The following is a 20,561-nucleotide window of genomic DNA, read 5'->3' on the forward strand; positions in this document are numbered from 1 at the left end:
CAGCAATTTATAAACCCAAACGTACTAAACTGATTTTTTTTTCCTACATGCTTGAAGAAAGTCTCGCTTTCTCATTTGATTTCACAATTTGCACTATATTGGCGTTTGTTTGCGGTCTCTGTCTCAGAGGGCATGAGCAATGTGAAGCACCTTTTACTCTCTGATTTCTCTCACATCCCTTAAAACCTTTTTTGACGGATTCGGGCGGCTGCACAGGGGTAGTGCGGACTGCCAGAAACATCATACCCTGCCCCCAGCTCCAGAGGCTGGGATTGGAGGTGTTTATTGATTACACTGTGCCCTGTGGCTGTGTGTCAGTTGTGCTAGCTTGCCTCACGGTGTGTGTTCATGGCTGTCGCCTGCTGAACCTTGATCACAAGCACCCTCAGGCCAGAGCTGCGAGCTGCTTGACTTGGTACAGAACTGCATTTAAAAATTTGACCGTATGACACCCAGATACGTGTGACATTACCTGCTGCTCTTTTATTAACCTCTTCGTAAACTGCACAGTATGTTAAGACCTCCACCATATACTGTATATACAGACCCTTCAGGAAGCATTCCCCACCCCCTAAATAATTGCAAATTGTTGTGTTATAGTCACAATTCGGAATACGTAGGAAATGATTTTCTCCTCCGAATCACGTAATATATGCGATTTTTTAAACGGGCTAAAATATTACTATTGTGTAGCAAATACATTTTTCTGAAAACTGGAATTGTCTTGCAGCTTCAGGGAAGATTGACCCTGATGTGAGTGTGTGTGTATGTGTCCTGTCAGGGACTGCTGTCCTGTCCAGTTTGTACCCAGTCTTGCGCCTGTGTCAAGTTGTTCCACAGATTCCCACAGCGAATTCGGCTGAGTCACTTATTTTTCCGAAGCCACTCCGGTTTCACTTTGGCTGTATACTTGGAGTCATTGTCCCTTTGGAACACGAATCTTCACCTTTGTCTAAGGTCTTTTTGCTAATGGAAGCAGGTTCTCTTCAAGGTTTTCCCTGCATTTGGCTCCATTCATTGCTCCCTTTGTCCTGACAAGAGCATCAGTTCCTTCCACTGATAAGCCTCCCTATATGACGACGCTCCCACTGTAGCGGAGCTAGTTCAGATTCGGTGACGTCATCGCCCTCACTGCGCGTAGCAGGGACCTCAGCTGGCTGGGCTGAGGGAGGTCTCCTTTAGCTCATGCAGCTGGTTCACTATTGCGTTACACCGGAGACCTGTTGCGGGACGGAACGGGTGGAGGAAGGCACGAGCCCGTGCAGAACTGCGATGGTCACACCACCATCGTGCTTCATGGAGGGGATGATGTCATACTGGTGATGAGTGCATGTTCAGATTTGACCCGGCTTTGCATTCAGGCTAAAGAGTTCAATTTTTGTTTCATCAGACCAGAGAATTGTTTGATACAGGCCTCAGGTCTCCCACATGATTTCTTCTTGAAAACTTCAAGAGTGCTGTTAGCTTCCGGCTCGCCACTCTCCCATAGAGCGATCTCTGTGTAGTGCTACAGAGATGCTTGTCCTTGGAGACGTTCTCCAGACTCAGCCATGGGACTCTGTAGTTCTGTCAGGGTGGCCATTGGGTTCTTGGTCACTTCTCTGACCACTGGCCTGGTTGCTCAGTCTGGGAGGACAGTCTGCTCTAGGAAGAGTCTGGGTGGTCCTGTATTCTTTCCATTTCCCAATTATGGATCTGACTGTACTCCTGGAACCTTGCAACACCCTAGATATGTTTTTATACACGTCCCCAGATCTATGCCTCTTCACCATTGTATTACAGCATTCTATGGACAGCTCCTTGGTCTTCATGGTAGAGTTTCTGCTCTGACATGCACTGTCAACTAAAGGGGCCCTTCTGTAGACAGGTGTGTTTATACTGAAATCATGTCAACCAATTGAACTGACCACAGGTGCACTCAATTCAAGTTTTATCATGGTCTCACAAGGAAATGGGATACACCTGGGTTTCATTTGGAGTGTCATAGCAAAGGCAGTGAGTTCCTATCAAATCAAGACAATGAAAACAATTTCAGTGTTTTCTTTCATATTATATGTAAAATACTTCATTCTGCATTTAAATTATCAGTGACAAAAACCCACATAATTTTATTTTTATTGGAGTATACTTTCTCGATATTGATATATACATATATATGTATGGCTATGTCTATCATTTTTTGCCCCGCATTGATGATACCACATCTTTTGAAGTTCCAATGCTTGAAAATAAGCTCGAAGCAAATGGGTGATCATATATAGGTCTACAAAAAAACAGGAAAGAAATCAAATTAAATGGTCAAACACATAAACAATTTTAATGTGTTAAACTATGGACTTGTCTGCTGCCAAAAATGTGCCCATGTAGCACAGACGATAGGTTCCAGAGAATCACCTTTCACCGCTGTTTGAAAAGGAAACCTTTCAAAGTGCACTACTGCACATTTATTTCAAAAACCTCACTTGGGTATGTGCTTTAATCTGTTGCCCAGGGTCCTCCATTCATCTACATACTTGCAAGAACACATTTAGACAGATATGAAGACGGGTTTGACTGGTAAGGAGTTGATATTATGCTCTGGGGAAATTCATATACCCATTATATCCCAAAAGTCATTAGCAACATTTGTACTGACAGAGTATGACTCTCTCGCTACAGAGATACAGAGCTCTATGAAAACAGCTGATGAATTTAATTAAGGTCTACAGAGCATTTGTAAATAATTGAATTATGCCTTTTCATTTAAAATGCCATTTTACACAACAAATAGTGGTAGAACAAACATTGTGGGTGAAAACATTTTTAATCTTTTTAATTAACTGTTTTTTTTATTTACTTCCACTGTAGTGTTCTGGCACAGTGCCCTTTCCGAGGAATGGGCTGTAGATTCTGTGTATAGTTTTATCTTCCCACCTTAGTCACTGCCTCGACCATGATGAAGAAGACGTAGAGAAAACCGCTTTTATTTTGGCGTCTACTTAGTTAGACTATACAGGCATTAGATTTTGGGAGGACTGTAACACGTTTTTATAAATGATGAGTTTTAAGTGACGGACACAGCAATACCCACATCTCTAACTGCTTGCCTTTTCAATCTGACATCTGCATAAGGAGTAATTGAATTGGCTTACAACAGTGGGCTCAGAATATGACAGTACACGCAGGTGAATTGGAAACGACTGAAATAATAGTAAGCTGACACAACTAAGAGGAATCAGGTGGACATTCCTTAAAAAGTCGTCCAGACTTACTGAACAAGGAATGTCTATGGCTATGGCATTTGGAATATCATGCTGTACATTTTTGAAAACTTTCTCAAGAGTTGTTATTTATTTTGATTCTGTCTCTGAAGCCTAGAATATTATGTGAAGTATAGACGCCTTTGTTTTTCTCTTGTGGGTTACCCTGCCAGACAGGTTTATTACAGAAAGCTCAAAATTCTCTGTAAATGAATGAATACTTGAGGGGAAACCATTTGTTTGTGAAACGCATGTGACTGCTATAAATGGCAGTGAGCTCCTGACTGTACAAGTGAATCAGATCTTTACCTTCAGCTGTTTGAACTATTTTCTTTTTCTAGGCTTATTTGGGTGACATTTTTATCCATGGCAACTTACATTTGCACCCACTTACACAGCCGGGTATTTTAAAGGAGCAGTTTGTGTGAAGCACATTACAAATGGTAAACAATAAATTTCTTTCCACAGCAGGCCTTAGAGGTCGACTAATGACCTCCCTAAAGCTCAGATCTTCCTGGTGGACCAATGGCTACAAAAGACATAATGCTAAACGGTGTTTAGGTGTTTCGCTCACAGATGCAACAGCTGTGTTTTGTCTGGGATTTGAACCCACACCCCTTCCCATTATACCCCCAGGAGCCTAACCACTGCTACACACTACTTCCGAGTCTAGAGTCGCAAAAACCCATCTTACATTAATGTGCAAATTGGGGGAGGTTTTATTTTTGTTCTTTTGAAAGAGCCGAGGTTAAATGATGAAGATCTTTGCAGGAGCTTCCGTAATGCTGCTTTTTCTAAGGGAGATCAACAGAACTTCCTATGAGTGAAAATGGAGTTAGTCAATTAGTGCAACTGGGACTGGCGTTTAATCTAGACCTTGGGGATACAATTAATTAAATTGCCTGAGACTCTGCTAATTTGTAAACAATATTGCAGAAAACATTCTTGTCTTGACTTGTTTCTTCCTTTGATCTGCAGAGATTGTGCCTCATACCATTCAGCCTTCCACATTAATATGGGCGTGTTTCCTGCCACATTGGGAGAGTCTAAGTTGTTTTTTCACACTGTCTGGGCTAAGTGCTCAGCTACCTTTTTTATAAACAGTATTTCTCTGCTTTCTCTTCCTCAGTTTTTTATAGTATTACTGTTTTAGTGCACTACATCTGAGAACCACAAGTGAGATGTCCTGTCACCAGCTGACTAATCAAAGATGTTAGCTTTCACTATAATAAACATAAAGAAATTCATCAGTTTATTGCACAGGCTTTTCCTGTTGTAGTTTCCCTCAAGTATTAACAGTTTATGTATATTATGAGGTGCATACACTGTATGTCAGGAATTCCCAATCCACCTCCTGGTTTTTGTTCCAGCCCAGCTCCAAGTCGAACCTAAAATTGAGTTAGTAACAGGATTCATCGGAATTCTCTTACTATTGCATTTTGTAAACAGCATAAAATCTCACACTTTTGAGTACAAAAAATGACTTGCCAATTTTCCAGTCAAGCACCTTGTTAATTCAGTTAAGGGCTCAATTAGGTAATTTTAACTCAGCCTGGTTGAAAGCCAGCAGGAATTCGGGCATCCAAGACCAGGACTGGGAACCCCTGATGTACAGAACATACAGTATGTGATCATCAGGGGATCTTCAGCGTCAACTAAGAGTTGAATGACCTCCCTGCTTCGTTTCCGTCACAGACATATTTGAGATCTGAGAGATCTGCGTTTTTTCAAAGACATGCTTTGTATCTCTCTTTGTGGCCGAAGGAGTGATTTCCTGTCATTGCCCATCAGCAGTCATGCTTCTCAGAACCCATCCAAGAAATAGAAAACTGTAAGTAAAAATAGGCAGCCGTGGGAAAACAAAACATTTAAAATTTGTTCCCTAAATTGAATAAACTGAAGTGAAAGTGGTGTCCTTATATAGTATAAATTACACTAAATTTAAATTTGAACCTAAGATCAATCTGGACCCCACACTCTCTAAATTCAAGCATTTTCAACATAACTGTTTATAGAAGTTAAGTATATTGGTGCTTGTAAACCTAACCCCAGCTCCACCCATAGCTCTTCTTCTCTTCACACAACATCAACACAGAAGTGATTCACATCCGCAATGAAGCAAACAGTCTACTAATGATGCTACTAATGACACTGAAGAGATGTTTTTTTTGCTTCTCTCAAGAATGGGGAGAAATGAAGGCCTTTCTCTGTCGGGGTCTTCGGTGTGATTAGTTTTATTTTATTAAAAAATGAATAGAAGGGTTTCACAAACAAAAACTTCAAGAACACAGCTCTAGGGGCTGGATTGTTGCTCTTCTTTCCTGATTGTAATATTGATTAAAAAACGTCTAAACACACAACAATGAAGCCAGACATTGAAAAATACAAGTGATCTGTAGGTAGTATTGACTTCTTCAGGCTGAATTGCAGCCTTCAGATTTGTATTTGTGTGGATGATAGAGTGCTTTTCTCTCTCCATTTCAGATATAAGAAAATACATGTGCCCATTTTTCTTTAAAACATTTTATTTAATGATGGAAAGATTTACAGAACGTATACAAAAAAGTATTTTAATACTTTCATCTTTCATTTCGTAACTATATTATGCTTTTATATACAGTACTTAACTCTTTACATTATGCTAGCATAGATTGGGTGCTTGTCTTTTTCAACACTGTTTTATCTTCTTTCAGATCTGCTTATGGTTTTGGCAGGCCATGATCATTCTTCAGAAAAGCGCTTTGCATTATTTCTGACCATCTCACACAGGATATAAACAGAAACTGTTATTTGACTAGTTGTCATTTTAGTAGACAATTTTAAATGAGTTTTTCCACCTTAATAGCTTGCCTTTCTTTTTTAGACAATTCATATTTCAGTGAAATTCTGAAGAAGAGGGCACTAAGTTCTCACATCAAATGCTACAGTACTTGTTGAATTTGTTCAGTGCTGATGAAAATAGGAAACCGCGTGATTAATGAAAACAGAAAACTGTTTGACAAATGCATTTAACCTGAAATAGCTTTTTGGAGGCTTATAAAAACACTGGTATTGTATTTTCTTGTAAGCACTTTATGGGCGGAGCGGTGGCTCTGTGGCTCAGGATCTGCGCCTGTGACCGGAACAATGGCAGTCCCTGCGCTCTGACCCCAAGCTTCTCTCCCTGTCTCTGTGTCTGTGTCTCCCTGGAGAAAAAGCTGGGGTATATATATAATATCATTATATAAAAAAGTATTTGTCAAATGTGCCTCAGAGGCTTTCTTGTTGCAGTCATCACCTTTCTGATGCAGGGTTTGACATAACAGACAAATATGAAATTGCTTCCATAAAAGGATACAATATTGACACCCACACAATAGATGCACTTCTGAACATGACACCTCCTCCTCTTAACTGCTACCTGTGTTCAGTTTGTGATCCCTGGGGAAAGGAACAATTGTCTATTTTTAGCTATGCTGTGTGTTCCTTTTCATGTACTGATGAAGTCATGTTCTTGCCTCAGGTACTGCTGCTATTTTTTCCCAGGCTTTTGATCTTTTGCTGAGTGAAATATATTATTGGGGGGGTTGTTGCAATAAATGTATTGTATCCATACACAGGGTGTCATCTTTGTATAGTCCAGCTGTCCAGGCAGACACTTTGATCATTACAGTTTGAGGTCACAACTCCTTTCCATCAGAAATGTTAATTCTAGCATCTAGAAAATGACATTAACGTGAGGTTCCTAGACATGTTTTAAGAAATACTCAACCAACTAAAACAAGTTGTCAAACTGATGTTATGTATCTGAAGTAATTTGGGTGTGCCATGGAGAAGGGTTTTAAAACTTTTGCAATCCTCATATTTCAGTTTCAGTTTCAGTTTAATTTTTCTTCTGCAGTTTTTACAGACGTTTAACTTCTTTGACCCATAAGGGTGTTCAATATGAGCCTTCATGATTTGATTAAAAAGATTTACTTTAAAAATGTGTGTGCCTTGTTTGCAACACGACAAAATGGGACATCATTGGAAGGAAGAGAATACTTTGGCAAAGCAATGTATCTAGGGAGAGTTAAACGTTAATACAGTAAGCGCGTTTTCTGACCCTGTGTCTGCATTAGAAGATCCCATAACTGGTATGATATCAGATCTATATTCTTACAGAAAAATAAATTCTATCTAGTTGGTGTGTGTCTCCTTGCATGAGCTGGGGGGTCTGTAACACTCCAAATGTCTTTAGTTTCTGTGTAAACTTCTGATCGATGAGGTGTGGCAGCAAACCTCACTGGACCTACTCAGCATTCGACATACAGAACATATACTGTCACTGGGCCATTTCAGTGCCCACTGTTTGGTCAGCATGAGAACATCGAATAGTTTAGCCTGGTGTGTCAGTAGGGTGACCACAGTGCAAAAAGATATAGAACAAAAACAAAATCCTTCCTACTTTTGTCTGTCCAAAACTCACATATGACATAGATGATAGGCATAATAGTTATGCCTGTCTTGGTGTAAAGGGTTTAGATTTTTAAAAACTCTGCATTATAGTTTCTCTGTTTTCTGTTTTTGTAACTATTGCATTTCTCTTTGATTAAGTTAAATCTCCATGCATGGTTTCCATATACGTAAAAGCCTGCTGTGCCCATGTGCTATAATTACAGGCTTTTCAGATCTTTACTAGTGCTGCCCGTCATTATTTTCCCCTTTGTTTTATATTAAAGAGAGCGATTTCTATTCTCATCCAGCCTGTTGTTACTGCTGGGCAGTGTGGTAGAGGGCTTTAATAATAATAATAATAATAATAATAATAATAACAACATCACTTTATTAACCCTTTACAATTTCTTGCATTAGGAATTTGTCTTTTCGCATACCCCAGCTTGCTCTCCATGAGACACACAGACACGCAGACGCAGACAGGGAGAAAAGCTTTAGGGAATGTCTCTTGATATTTGGTTTACTGCCTGGATTTCCTGTACTACCACAGAGGACATTGAACATTTTGATGTTTTTCTTTCCCTTTGCAGAAAGACAAAGACTCACAAATACAGAAATGAATGTTTATTTCTGTGCTTAAAGACATCTTCTCTTATGAACTCTATGAGGACGAGTTAAGGATTCTTATTCTTTAGGAGACATTTGCATATAAACTGTTCAAGAAGGTATTCCACCCAACCCATTCTAGATGGGGTGTGTTAACTTGAGAAGCTTTTCTTATCACGGTGATCTAGGCTGACCGAAACATTATAAAGAGTGAGCCACTCATTTGTTACTGTTCTGTTCTCATATTTCTAACTAATCTCATGTGAGTTTTCCCATGGACAGTATCTCCCCTGACCCCTCTTGTGCTGTTACCACAGTCCTTTAATGTTATTTATACAGTGGAGTAATAAGCAGCAAAACATAAAATACCACAGCAGTGTTGTGTAGAGGATTGTCGGATACTTTCACTTGCTTCTATTAGAATATGCAATAGGGGTCGTATTATCTCAGAAACTGAAGTGATTGTTGTTCGCTCTCGCTCTAGAGAAACGGCTTTTGGCTTCGTGCAGACTGAACATGAGAAAATTAATCTGCTAAGGATGGTCTTTACACATTTACACTTTTCGTAAAAAGGAATTTAGTGTTACATACACAAATCGCAAGATACTGTATTGTATGTTGATATCATGTGGGCCTGTGAATGAGATCTTGCAGATTTGACAGCAATGAAAGCAACTCTTAGAATGTGGAATAAAGTTAATATACGTGCCCATATACAATTAAGCATAGTAGAGCTGTAGAGTGTATATTTATACTTCAGTTGACCTGAAAAAAGCTGAAATATTGGGTTTTTTTCTTTCTACGTGTCAGAATGTAATTAACCCCTACTTGTTTCTAGTATTTAGCAAGAGTAGCTACTGTATATCACCCTGTAACTCACAGCTGGCAGCCTACTGAAGCTCAGCAGGTGTGAGCCTGGTCAGTACCTGGATGGGAGACTCCTGGGAAAGCTAAGGCTGCTGGAAGAGGTGTTAGTGGGGCCAGTAGGGTCCTAATGCCCTAGTATAGTGACAGGGACACTATACTGTAAAAAAGATGCTGTCCTTTGGTTGAGACATAAAACTGAGGTTTTATAAAAAATCTGGGGCGCTTCTCAAAAAGAGTAGGGGTGTTAACCCTGCTGTCCTGGCCAAATATCCCCCCTGTCGTTTACCAGTCACGGCCTCCTAATAATCCCCATCTCTGAACTGGCTTCATTACTCTGTTCTCCTTCCCACTGAGAGCTGGTGTGTGGGGAGTATACTGGCGCACTATGGCTAATGTTGCATCATCCAGGTGGGGCTGCACACGGGTGGTGGTGGAGGGGATCCCCTTTACCTGTAAAGCGCTTTGAGTGGAGTGTCCAGGAAGGGGAGTCCCTTTTTTTCTGTAAAAGCAGTATAATTGGTGTGTGTATTTTTTTTCTCATCCTATAATGAAAGTAGTACATTTTCATATGAACCTTATTAAATGCTTGTGACAAAACCATCTGAAAGCAGTTCCGGGGGTGGTCACACAAGTCATAAAAAACACAGGGAAAAAGGTGTCTGTTTACCAAATTCCTCTCTGTAGGAAAATATTTGTAAAGAGGAGAGAAAACTTCATTCTTGCCAACATTAGCTGGCAGAGGACTCATCACCCAGTAGGTAAGGTCTAATGAGATGGTTGTGTACTCCTATAAATTATTTAGTGTGTTTACTGCTTTGTGTCTATGATAATGTTAAATTGGATCCACAATGGATAAGACAAAAACATAACCAATACGTAGAATAATTTATGTATAATAATATGCTCCATATAAAAGTACAAAGAGAATGACTTTTTGTTCCAGGATGAGGACAACAGGTGAGCAGGTGGAAGGGTTTTTGATAGACCGGAGGTCATGTGATGAAGATGTGAACCAGCCCCTTTTCAAAATGCTTCAAAAAGAGTGAAGTTTCCTTACAAAAACAAAATATTTCTGCTATCATTATATCATTTCTGATACAAATTTCTGTCAATCAGAATTTAAAAAAAATTGTGTTGGTATACAGTACATTCCATTGGCTTATATTAGGATAAGAATTGTTCCTTTTTAATGGTGACCACAGATTATTTCAGATTTCAGGGGAGTTTTCAGTTGAAACTTTTCCATGATAGTCATGAGGTTGTGTATCTGCATGTGTATGTCCTCTCTCTTCTAAGTCCATCACTAAATTTCACCTAAAACCATGCCTGTTTTTTTCTTCTTTTGTTCCCTGTTCCCTCTTCAGGTAATGAAATCTGTCCGTTCTCATGACACAGTTCTCATTTTTGGGTTCTCTAAATTGTGATGACTAGTCAGCATTACCAACCCCTCTTTCCCCCAGCCCTGGTCCCACCCCATCACGGACGGGCACCTGTGTTGGGCACAGGTCTATGAGGCCTGAGGTCTTAATGAATCAAGAGGAAGATACTGGTGGAGGATCATGATAGCTCCTTACCCCAAACATTCTCTCTCTTTGTGCACAAAGGTTTAAATCTGTTTTTCAGCCTCATTACCAGTCATGCGATGTCCAACAATAACTGTAAAGTATGAATCTATATTTGTAACTTGGGGGCCATTGCATCATCCAGGTGGGGCTGCACACGGGTGATGGTGGAGGAGAGTCCCCATTACCTGTAAAGCACTTTGTAATTGTAAGGAGTGACTACATCATTCTCAAATTAATGTCAATCACACTAGAAAAATACCTATCCTGCTCTCTTTGCACCTAGTTTGACCAAATCTTTAAAAAAGGGATTATGGCTGGATTAATTAATTTACCTTTTAAAACAAAATAAAACTTAAAATTTGAAATGCTGTAATACATGCTTTCCACTCAACTTTACTCAGGGGTGTCAGCCTCAGCTCCTGTTTTTCTTTTTGTGACAACCTGTGTAGTAAATTAGACAATTAAACTAATTATTTTCTTAGTTAAGAGTGCTTTATATACAATTGCTTCTTTTAAAGCTGCATAGTCTAAGCAATCACATCATTAAAACAACAGGTACTTGTAACTGTTATGCAGTTAATTAGATGATTAGAGAAACTATATAACTGAGAACTCAGCTGGAACAAATTCCAGAAGACACTTTGCCCTGAGTCTGATACCCTGATTTACTGAGCTCACAGTACTATTTATCCTTTTGTATTTCATTCAAAGTTTACACTTTTGAAGGCAAAAATGTTGTTTAGCTTAAAAAGTGAAGAAAGAAATGTTTGTTTAGTTTTGTTTTGACTGATAATGGTATAATTTAAGTGTGTTTTATTCAGTATTTACATGTAGCTAGATGTAGTTTGTAGCAGTAGAAAAACCAAATGGCTGTTTAACTTTTGACAATAAGTAATGTTGATTAAGTTGATGGACTATACCGGGAGTGACCGACACCTGCAGCTTTTCAGCATGTCGGAGTGCATTACTGAAACAAATTCTTAATTGAACCAGCAAGCCACTGGGTTGGATCTTTTGCAAGGTTTTGTCTTTATACATAAAGGTAGGAGATTTTAAGTTATTTATGAAACACAATCGTTAAGAGGCAGCCTGCTAAATATTTAGTAATGGAAAAACAAAGATCTTAAAGTGCCCAGGTGAAAAGAAACCGCAAGCGTCTATGTCCCTGGATCCAGGATTGGTCACCCCTGGGGTTGGGGCTCATTGGCTATAACTCTGGAGCAGCAGAGGAGCAGTACAGTGAGGAATCGCGCATGTCATATCCTGTCAATGGAAGCACAGTATTCATCACACACAAGCCACAATGGACTGCAAATCTAGGTGGTTGATAATTAAGTGGCAGAGCAATCTGAAACAGTGTAATGTGATTGGTAACACAGAGTGTTGCAAACTCCACTAGAATACTAATTCATTAGATTTATTTGCGTCAGTAAGAGAAGCCTGGCAGAATCTATATATACAGTATATTATAAAATGCGACACTTAGAATGAACAATAATCCTCTTTTAATGATTATCCTTGCACACGCGTAACTATTTCAGCAGGTAAAGGAGGATGCGGTAAATCTCGCCTGGGTCCGGTTTAAATGAACAGCGTTGTCAGTGGAACCAAGGCATCTTTATTGCATTGAGGTTTTCGACAGAATGGAATCTTAACTTTTCACCCTCCAGAGTTTGTTTCCTGCAACGCTCCTTCTCGGCGGCGTTGCGAATGTGTTCGTGTCTGCTGCAGAGCTGTTCAGACTTCCTCGAGGAATCAATGCCCTCAGCAGGTCTGCGGCTTTGTCATCATGACAGCCTCATGTCTTGCAAAGTCGCTGTCCAGTTGAATCAGTTTAGTGCAGCCAGTGAACTGCACAGGTCAGGCATAATTCCCACTGTACTCAACTGAACCAGGAGTCCGGAGAGACTGAACAGCAGGAACAACATAATGACAGCTGGCTTGGAAATGCTGCTTGCACTCAACACCTGTGTCATATGTGAACTTTCGCAAGCGAAGGCTCGGCTGTAACTGTATCAAACCAATCACATTTGCTAACAGTAAGCAAACACAAGCTGTAGCAAGCTGACATTTGAGTGTCAGTCAGATTCACACCTTGCGTGGCTGTCACATCAGAATATTTATGTTAAGGCACCGTAAAGGACATATTCCACTTAATAGTTGCACATTGTTGTATTACTTCTCTATCTTTTTTCTAGCGATAATGTTACTGGGTTGTGTATCACACATTACACTGAAGTAATAACATCTATGTGGGTACCCTTATACAGCAAAAACGTGTTTCTTAACAGTTTTTTGTTGGGAGCAATTTAGTTGTTAACCAATCTTGTTTTGCTCCTGGGAATGTATTTCAAATTGCATTAACAAATTTGTTTTGAATGAAGTATGACTGCAAAACAATTTGCTTTGTGACTGCAAATCTAGTGAGGTTGGTAACACGTGGCTAGAGACAGTGTCCACTGCGTAGACATAGCAAGTGGCTCCAAGACAGAGACTGTGGCGAAGTATGATGTGGAGGATTTTAATTGAAGGATTTTAAGGACATTGAGGCTAATTAAAACCTTAAAACTGGCTTTTCATAAAGGCTTAGGTAGTTAGGTTTTTAAAACAATAGCAGAGGCTTGGCTGTTCGATTAAGGACAGCATGGAAGTTTCACTAGGCTTGGTCTTCATACATTTTTGTTTGTCCAGGCAAAGATTTTTAATGGATTAAACAGCGTTTCCTGTGATCTAACATTGGAAAGGGAGAAGACTTTCCATTCCAAAACAAGAAGATTCAGATAAGACTATTTTATTCTTTGTGAATGACAGGTATAAACGCACATATTAAAAAGGAATTAGACATCCTTAATTATGCCACTGCAAGCCAGCATTGCTACTTTTTTATTTATTAAAATTCAGCAAAAATCACTGCCGTCCTTATGGTTAGAAATAACATTTGCATATACAGTAATTTTCCCTGCTTTTTTGACAAATCTTTCTGAATAATGAAACCTAAACGAGGCCCTCTGGGTGTAATGGCATATTGTGTGTTAAGGAGAATAGACATAGTGTGTAAGACATCTTTTTGCAAGGATATTATAAACAAATATTTGTATATTTAGAAAATATAATAGTTATATAATATAAAAGGCCACTTTCAGATTTAGCTTTAAAAGTGGTTATCATGTGGTAGCTCATTAGGACAACAACATCCATGAACTGAATGCTTTGTGAGTGTCTGGGATACTTGGTGAGATAAGTTTGGCTTAACCCACTTGGTTAGTGAGCAGCCTGCTGCCACAGGACGAGGAGACTTGAACCCCATTCAGAGTGAGTGAAGCACGAACAGGGGGAGATGGGCTGGAGGAGGGATTCCTGAGACGAATGCGAAGGGATGTGTTTGAGTTCAATATATAGAGCTCATTTCCATCATGACGGGGGTAAATAACAGCTGCGAGAGACTGACTTGTCGTTATCCCTCCCAAACTTCAGTTATTAACTCATGTTTTGTAGAAGGGCCTGTACAGAGAAATATATCTTTCAAATCGTTCGCCATAGAGAAAAGACATTTGATTTACAGGCAAATGGTATTGTGAGAAGCGTGTTCCCACAGAAAACACTATATTTGGCACTATATTTGCTCAGTGGGAACCATGGTTTGTTCGTGATGGTAATGTCAAGCCCTCAGCTTGTAAGCACTGACATTATCCATGGGAATGTCTTCCCATAGGCCACGTTAAAATACACTCTTGCCTTTTATTGCAAAGGACAAATTGCACAAATTGAAAATAATAAAAAAACGTACAATTTTTCTGCACATACTTAATAGTGAGTGCAGTTTTCCCAACGCAGCTGTTTGCTCACATTATAAGCATCCTGTAGACTTTCCAGAGTCCTGCCACATGACGTGAGATCTGATCATGGCTCTTTGACATGGGGAGGTGCAGACACAAGTGTATCACAAGAGCAGAACAATACTACTTCTCATAGGGAGAAGAAGAGGGATGTTCTGTCTTCCACAGGCACTGCAATAACGAGACACTATTCCATATCAGTGTGCTTATCTTGAAGAATATGAACTGGAAGTGCTCAAGTGGGAACAGTTGAGAGGGTGAGGGGTGCTTTATGTTTTTGTGTTTTTTCAGGTTTTGGCTCAGTTTCTTGTTTTCTCCCAGTTTGACTAAACTCTGCTACCAGCTCAGCTATGTGATATGAGGAATATGCCACAATTTCTTCTAGATTAATGAAAGAATCCCTGCACCCTCTTTCATAAAGCTTCACTCTCACTTTTTCTAAAACCTAAAATGTTAAATGCTTTCCTCATTTTATGATTATGTATAGTAAATAGAGACATGGAACCTAATGTTACTCTTATTAAATGATTTCCAAGTAAACCCGAGTGTAGGACAGCAAAGTACAGTGTGTCATTAATGATATTCCCTTGACACTGCAAAACAAATAGCTCATTTCCTGTAGCGCAAACTGATGCGTGAAAGCTCACACAGACTCAAGCAAAACCTTGTAGTGTAAAATGCTATGTGGCATGTGAGATGTTTAAATAGAGTGGTCCTCTTTCAGGAGCACTGACATGCTGCTTTAAAACTCTGCTGCAATTCCTCAGGGGGACCTCCATACAGCTGTCTTTACTCCCTCTGCTGGAGACTTGTATGTGGGACTGATAACAAATGTACTTTCTTTTTCAAGTAATCATAACTTAATCTTATGTATTATTACCATTGAATATACATTTACCTTCACCTGGATTCTTTGCAGAAATATCCAGGCTCTGTTATTATTACAGTTTTGCAAAGGACCATGATTTTTACGTAAGAGGCATTATGAATGATAATATGTATTGACTGTTTTATTCTGTGCATGCACACATTGACCCCTGGAAAATTTGATTTTTCTTAAATATTTTTAAACAGACAAAACATTTTTATCAATAAACCAATAAACTAAAATGAGTCAAAAAATCCAAAGAAAGGAGATTAGTGTCTTGATATTTTCTAAAGCCAGTTTCACCCATGGTATGCAATACACATGATTATGTACACAGTGAATTTTCTACTGTTATATCAAGTTAAAACCTTTAATTTAATTTATGAAAGTGTGTTTAGATTGTGCTTCTGCACTATCCTGAGTGTTTGTAATGTACCAGGACAAATCCATTTTGCAATCTGTTTGGTCTGTCTGGTAGAGTTAACTGGAACTAATGTTTCTTTGTAAGTAAACCAAACTGCTCTGGAACTAGCCTCCTGAACCCACTGTCCATTTTTTTCCTTTTCTGCTTCCTACTACTACAAGAAAAAGTGTGATGCTAATCTCTGTGCATTCTTTTAGCATGGCTTGATTTGTTTATAGTTGAAATGCTGTGCACTTTAGGCAGTGGGCCAAGAAAAGTAGCTTTCAAGTTAACAGATCAGACCACAGAATGTTTTAGAAATTACATTATTTCAGAATTGCTCCTTCTGCTGTTGTTTTTCTTTTCTGCTTCACAATCAGGTTATGGTTTGTACCAAAGAAAAGGTTTATTATGTACGCCTGATTCATGAAAAACTAGCACTCAGACAAGCTACACGGGCCAAATGGCCTCCTCGCGTTCGCAATCTTTCTTATGTTCTTGAAAAAAGTATTTCATTGCATTGATTTTCTTTAGTGCCATAGCCGGGAGGAGTATTAAAGTCGGATGGCACTTGGGACTGATTGTGTAGTGATATTATTAATCTAGCAGTTTCTTCAGCCAGGCAGGACCCTAAGGCCCTGAAGTTCATTTTTCAGTCAGGAGCAAATGTGAGTTTGAGTCAAGACAACCCTTCTGTCACGCACACACACACTTAATGGTAACTGCAAGTTCACATCACCCATTCTTCTTTTTGCTTTGAATTTAATGAATCACAAACAAGTCAGGGCAAGGGGAGAATGAATTTCTTCCAGATAATCTATTTCTGTTTTCCTGAAAGGAATGACAGCAGCTGATGTCCAGGGCTGATCTGAACAGACTGGAGTGGGTTCTGGGAAGCCCGGGTCTCACAGGAAGCTGGGTTTGTTTCCACCACCGGCTGAACAAAGGAGAAGGTCCAGTCTCAGTCTCGGTCTTGTGCCTTGCCTCAGGTGAAATGACACCGAGAGCAGATGGAATTCCCCACAAAACCTGCGGACGCAGACAGACTTGAAACGCAGGTGAGGAAATGAGCTCCGCTCTTGTGTACATTGATTCATTTAAAGAAATCAATTCCTGTAAGCTAAAGGGTTGTTCCTGCAAATATTTGTGGGACCACTCTTCCCACGCATCTTTGAGAAGGACAGGCAGAAAGGATTGTAAGTGATTTCACCTCGACTGTTTGTATTCTTGCACCAGCCAGCCAAGAGTGCGAAGACAAGCCTTGCCTCTGCTTACAAAGGTGTCTAACGAGGACGTGCCCAGCTGTCCTCAAGCTAACAAGGAGCGCCGAGGCGTGTGTGCAGTATGTGTGCGTTCAGCTCTTCCCGGAGCTTGCTTCCTGGCCAGGACTTCCACTGCCGAAATGTTAGGAAGCTGTCGTTTTATCACGGCCTGCAGATGTTTCTCTCTGAGTTGCCCCCTGACCCCCACCTCCAGCTTCCTGGAGAAAGACAGAATGCACCCAGCATAACTAGGGTTATCAACGAGACAGCATTATCTCTTATTCATGTCCTGTGTGTGTTCTGCAATGCCCCGTATCCATGTTGCGTTCAGTGTTGGCTCAGGTGAGGAGGAAAGGTTGTGTGTGTGTGAGTACATCTGTTTGACTGCTTTGGTGTATGTGGAGTAGGAGGGGCTGGGTGCTCAACTGATCTAAATGAAAGGAGGAAATATGAAATCATTCTTGGCTGAAATTTTTGTTTGTAAAATCCTAGAAACCCTCAATTCCAGAAAGTTCCAATGCTTGTGCTCTCAGTTTTAATTTATACTCACATGATGGAATAGATCTGCACTCTTGCTTTCCATACAGTTCCCAGGAATACACGGAAAACACATTTTGCTCATGACCAGAGGTCAGAGTGCCTTTTCAGTGCTCATTCTTTCCTTATGATCCCAGAGATCAATTGTCATTAATCCGACCACTTTCCAAACAGCAATCTTTATTAATGAGGAAAGCAGCCAAAATTTAATATTTTAAACTTTGAGTAGAAAATAGTCATCCTCTTTTGAAATATTTCAAATTTATATTGAGGTAATAACTCTGTTACTGCCTACATTCATCAGCTTTTAAAAGGTATTAAACAAACTGAGCAGAAATACTTGAACTTTTCAGATCAATTAAGAAACTATATCAGTTCAAAATCCATTGAGAGACAGGAAACTGAAAAGGAAAGGCCTCTGTTAATGAATTTCACTATAGACAGTGTGTCTAGTGTAAGGCAGAGACAGATTTCTGTTTACCAACCCTTTGCTCTCTGATGTTATGAACACAGGGTGAGCAGCGTGCTGTTCATATTAATCAATCATGCCTCCGAACAGCAGGTTAAAAATAAGTGGGAGTGAACCGTCAGACTACAGTATCTCTTGAGACACTAAAACTAACCAAAACTCAAAACACACAGTGGAGTCATGTGGGTGATTCAGGCAAACTCATGTAAAATTCACTCTCAGCCAAAGCACATTTCACAATGGAACTCTGGTTACTACGGCCAGCTCTGTCTGTTGTAAAAACAGCCTGAAAGACTTTGGTGCCGAGGTGACGATTAATGCCTCTGGATCATTTCACAGCAGGAAAAGCAAACACAACCATTTTAGAGAGTGAGACTGAACACGTGAAAGAAGACCACTCTTTGTTCTGAAAGTGCACTGGTCTGAGAGGTTAATAATCTGAGAAATTACTTTGAAAATTAAACTGTTAAATATTGGTTAGAGTTAGGACTGAGGGTTAAATTGTAATTTGTTTAAAATATATACATATATACTTTTAGAATATTGAATTGAATACTGAATTAACAAATCTATCAATACCTGCTGCAACTGCAAATTTAACACGTCTAAAATTTTAGAAATCTAACTGATAATAGCTTTGATGTTGTTTGATGGCGTTGATGTAGTTTGATGGTTAATTAAGACTAATTTTCATTTTGATTTCATTTTTAACCTCAGTTTATAAAACGTTTTCTAAAATGTTGAAATCTACAAACTTAAACACTTGCCAGATATCAAAAACATTTCTCAAACTTTCTTGATGAGACAAATATTAGCTATGGTATGGTATTTACAGCTCTGTTGATACATAGATTTTTTATGAATAGATATTCCCTCTCAGCAGTTCTGTTAAATCGTTTTAAATCTGCTAGCTGCCTCTAAAAATTCCAGTTCCATAGTTTCATTAACACGCATTTCAAAGACAATACAGAAATATATCTGAACTTCAGCTGTGTCTTGAAAGGGGATTCTCCATCTTTAGTGCTACTTATGATGCACACAATATGAATCAAGAAAAGTAACAACAGCAACAAAACAACAGCAAACAAATAATAACATCAGCAACAAAACTGAACCACAGTAATATTAATTCTGGACTAAGGGTCCTGTCTTTCCATGTTGGTCTCCCAGTTCAGCTCCGTGACTCTCCCCCAGTGTGCTGTCTGAGACATGGACGTGTATGAGACGTGGGAGTGGTAGTTAAGTTGTCAATCCCTCATGTTTTATGCATGTGCCTGCAGGACGCAGTGGAGCGTGGTGTATATCCAGAACGGTGTGTTCGGCTGCCCAGTGTTTACTGGGGTCTGTTCCCAGACATCTCGAGACAAGCAGCTGGATGTACTGTATCTGTAAATGTATTAATCATAAAAAAAATTCTGAAAAATCTCAGCAACCTGCCTGACGTGAAAAGCGGAACAGATAAAGCCTTTCTGGCTCATTTGATTTTTTTCTGTTTCTTTAAAGCCCTGATACTTGATGCAGGCTTTCTGAAGGCAAAGCGCTGTTTCTGGGCCAGCCCTCATAGAGCCCATCTCTCTCTAACGCCTCTGTGGCACAAGAGGAGCCAATCACTGTGTAAACAGGTATGCATTTCCATATGGAAAAAGTGAAAAATATGTACAGAGCCACGTTAAATTACAACAGTTTTTTACAGTTAAAAATGCCTTGCCACAATGCTTTTGTTGTGTACTCCTGAACGGTTCACTGTTAGCGGATGAACTCTTTAGCATGAAAGAAGCATCATGGGCTCTTTAAAAACCACATTTTTTTTCTACTTTTTTTTAGACTGCTCCTGCTTACTTGCTTACTCTAAGTACCATGGTTTCCTCCAGACTCTAGTGGTCCTGTGAAACATTCAGTGTCATCTCCAGACATCACCAATTACCTCTCCGAGATCAGCCTGCTCTTTGATGGAGGGCACACGTCCTTCCTGTACTTCAGTAATGATGAGGAATCAACAGTGTCCTCTTCGAGACAATGTGGGGAAGTGCTGTAAAAGGCCATCGAGATGTTATGGTATAGAGAGAAAAGGACAGAGTTTGAATCAAGGGAAGTTATGTTAAGATTATATAATGAACCAGGATCCCATTTATAATATGGTGTTAAATTATGCTCTCCAAGTAACATTTATAAGAGATAAGATCACTTTATTGGCCATATAGGATTTCTTGTATTAGGAACTTGTCTTTGCACATACCCCAGCTTGCTCTCCATGAGACACACAGACAGGGAGAGAAGCTTGGGGTCAGAGCGAAGGGTCAAATATTTATGCAGCACCCCTGGAGCAGCTGGGGTTAAGGGCCTTGCTCAGGGGCCCAACAGAGTAGGATTCCTCTGCCAGCCACAGGATACAAACCAGCAACCTTCCTGTCACAGGAGCAGATCCTTAGCCACAGAGCCACCACACCGTTTCTCAGAGCTCATGTGAATTTAAAGACTGGCTCTTTCCTTAAG

The 20,561-nt window shown here is 39.7% G+C and overlaps 1 long non-coding RNA gene across 1 annotated transcript; it reads left to right on the forward strand.

Moving 5' to 3' along the window:
• The first annotated feature begins 16,683 nt into the window (after nt 1-16,683).
• Nucleotides 16,684-20,215, forward strand: LOC107079082 (uncharacterized). Its single transcript, XR_001480066.2, has 3 exons — nt 16,684-16,858; nt 19,572-19,690; nt 19,893-20,215. It is a non-coding gene; the product is annotated as an uncharacterized lncRNA (long non-coding RNA).
• The last annotated feature ends 346 nt before the right edge of the window (nt 20,216-20,561 follow it).

This window comes from Lepisosteus oculatus, chromosome 13, assembly GCF_040954835.1.
Source record: "Lepisosteus oculatus isolate fLepOcu1 chromosome 13, fLepOcu1.hap2, whole genome shotgun sequence".
Lineage (NCBI taxonomy): Eukaryota > Metazoa > Chordata > Actinopteri > Semionotiformes > Lepisosteidae > Lepisosteus > Lepisosteus oculatus.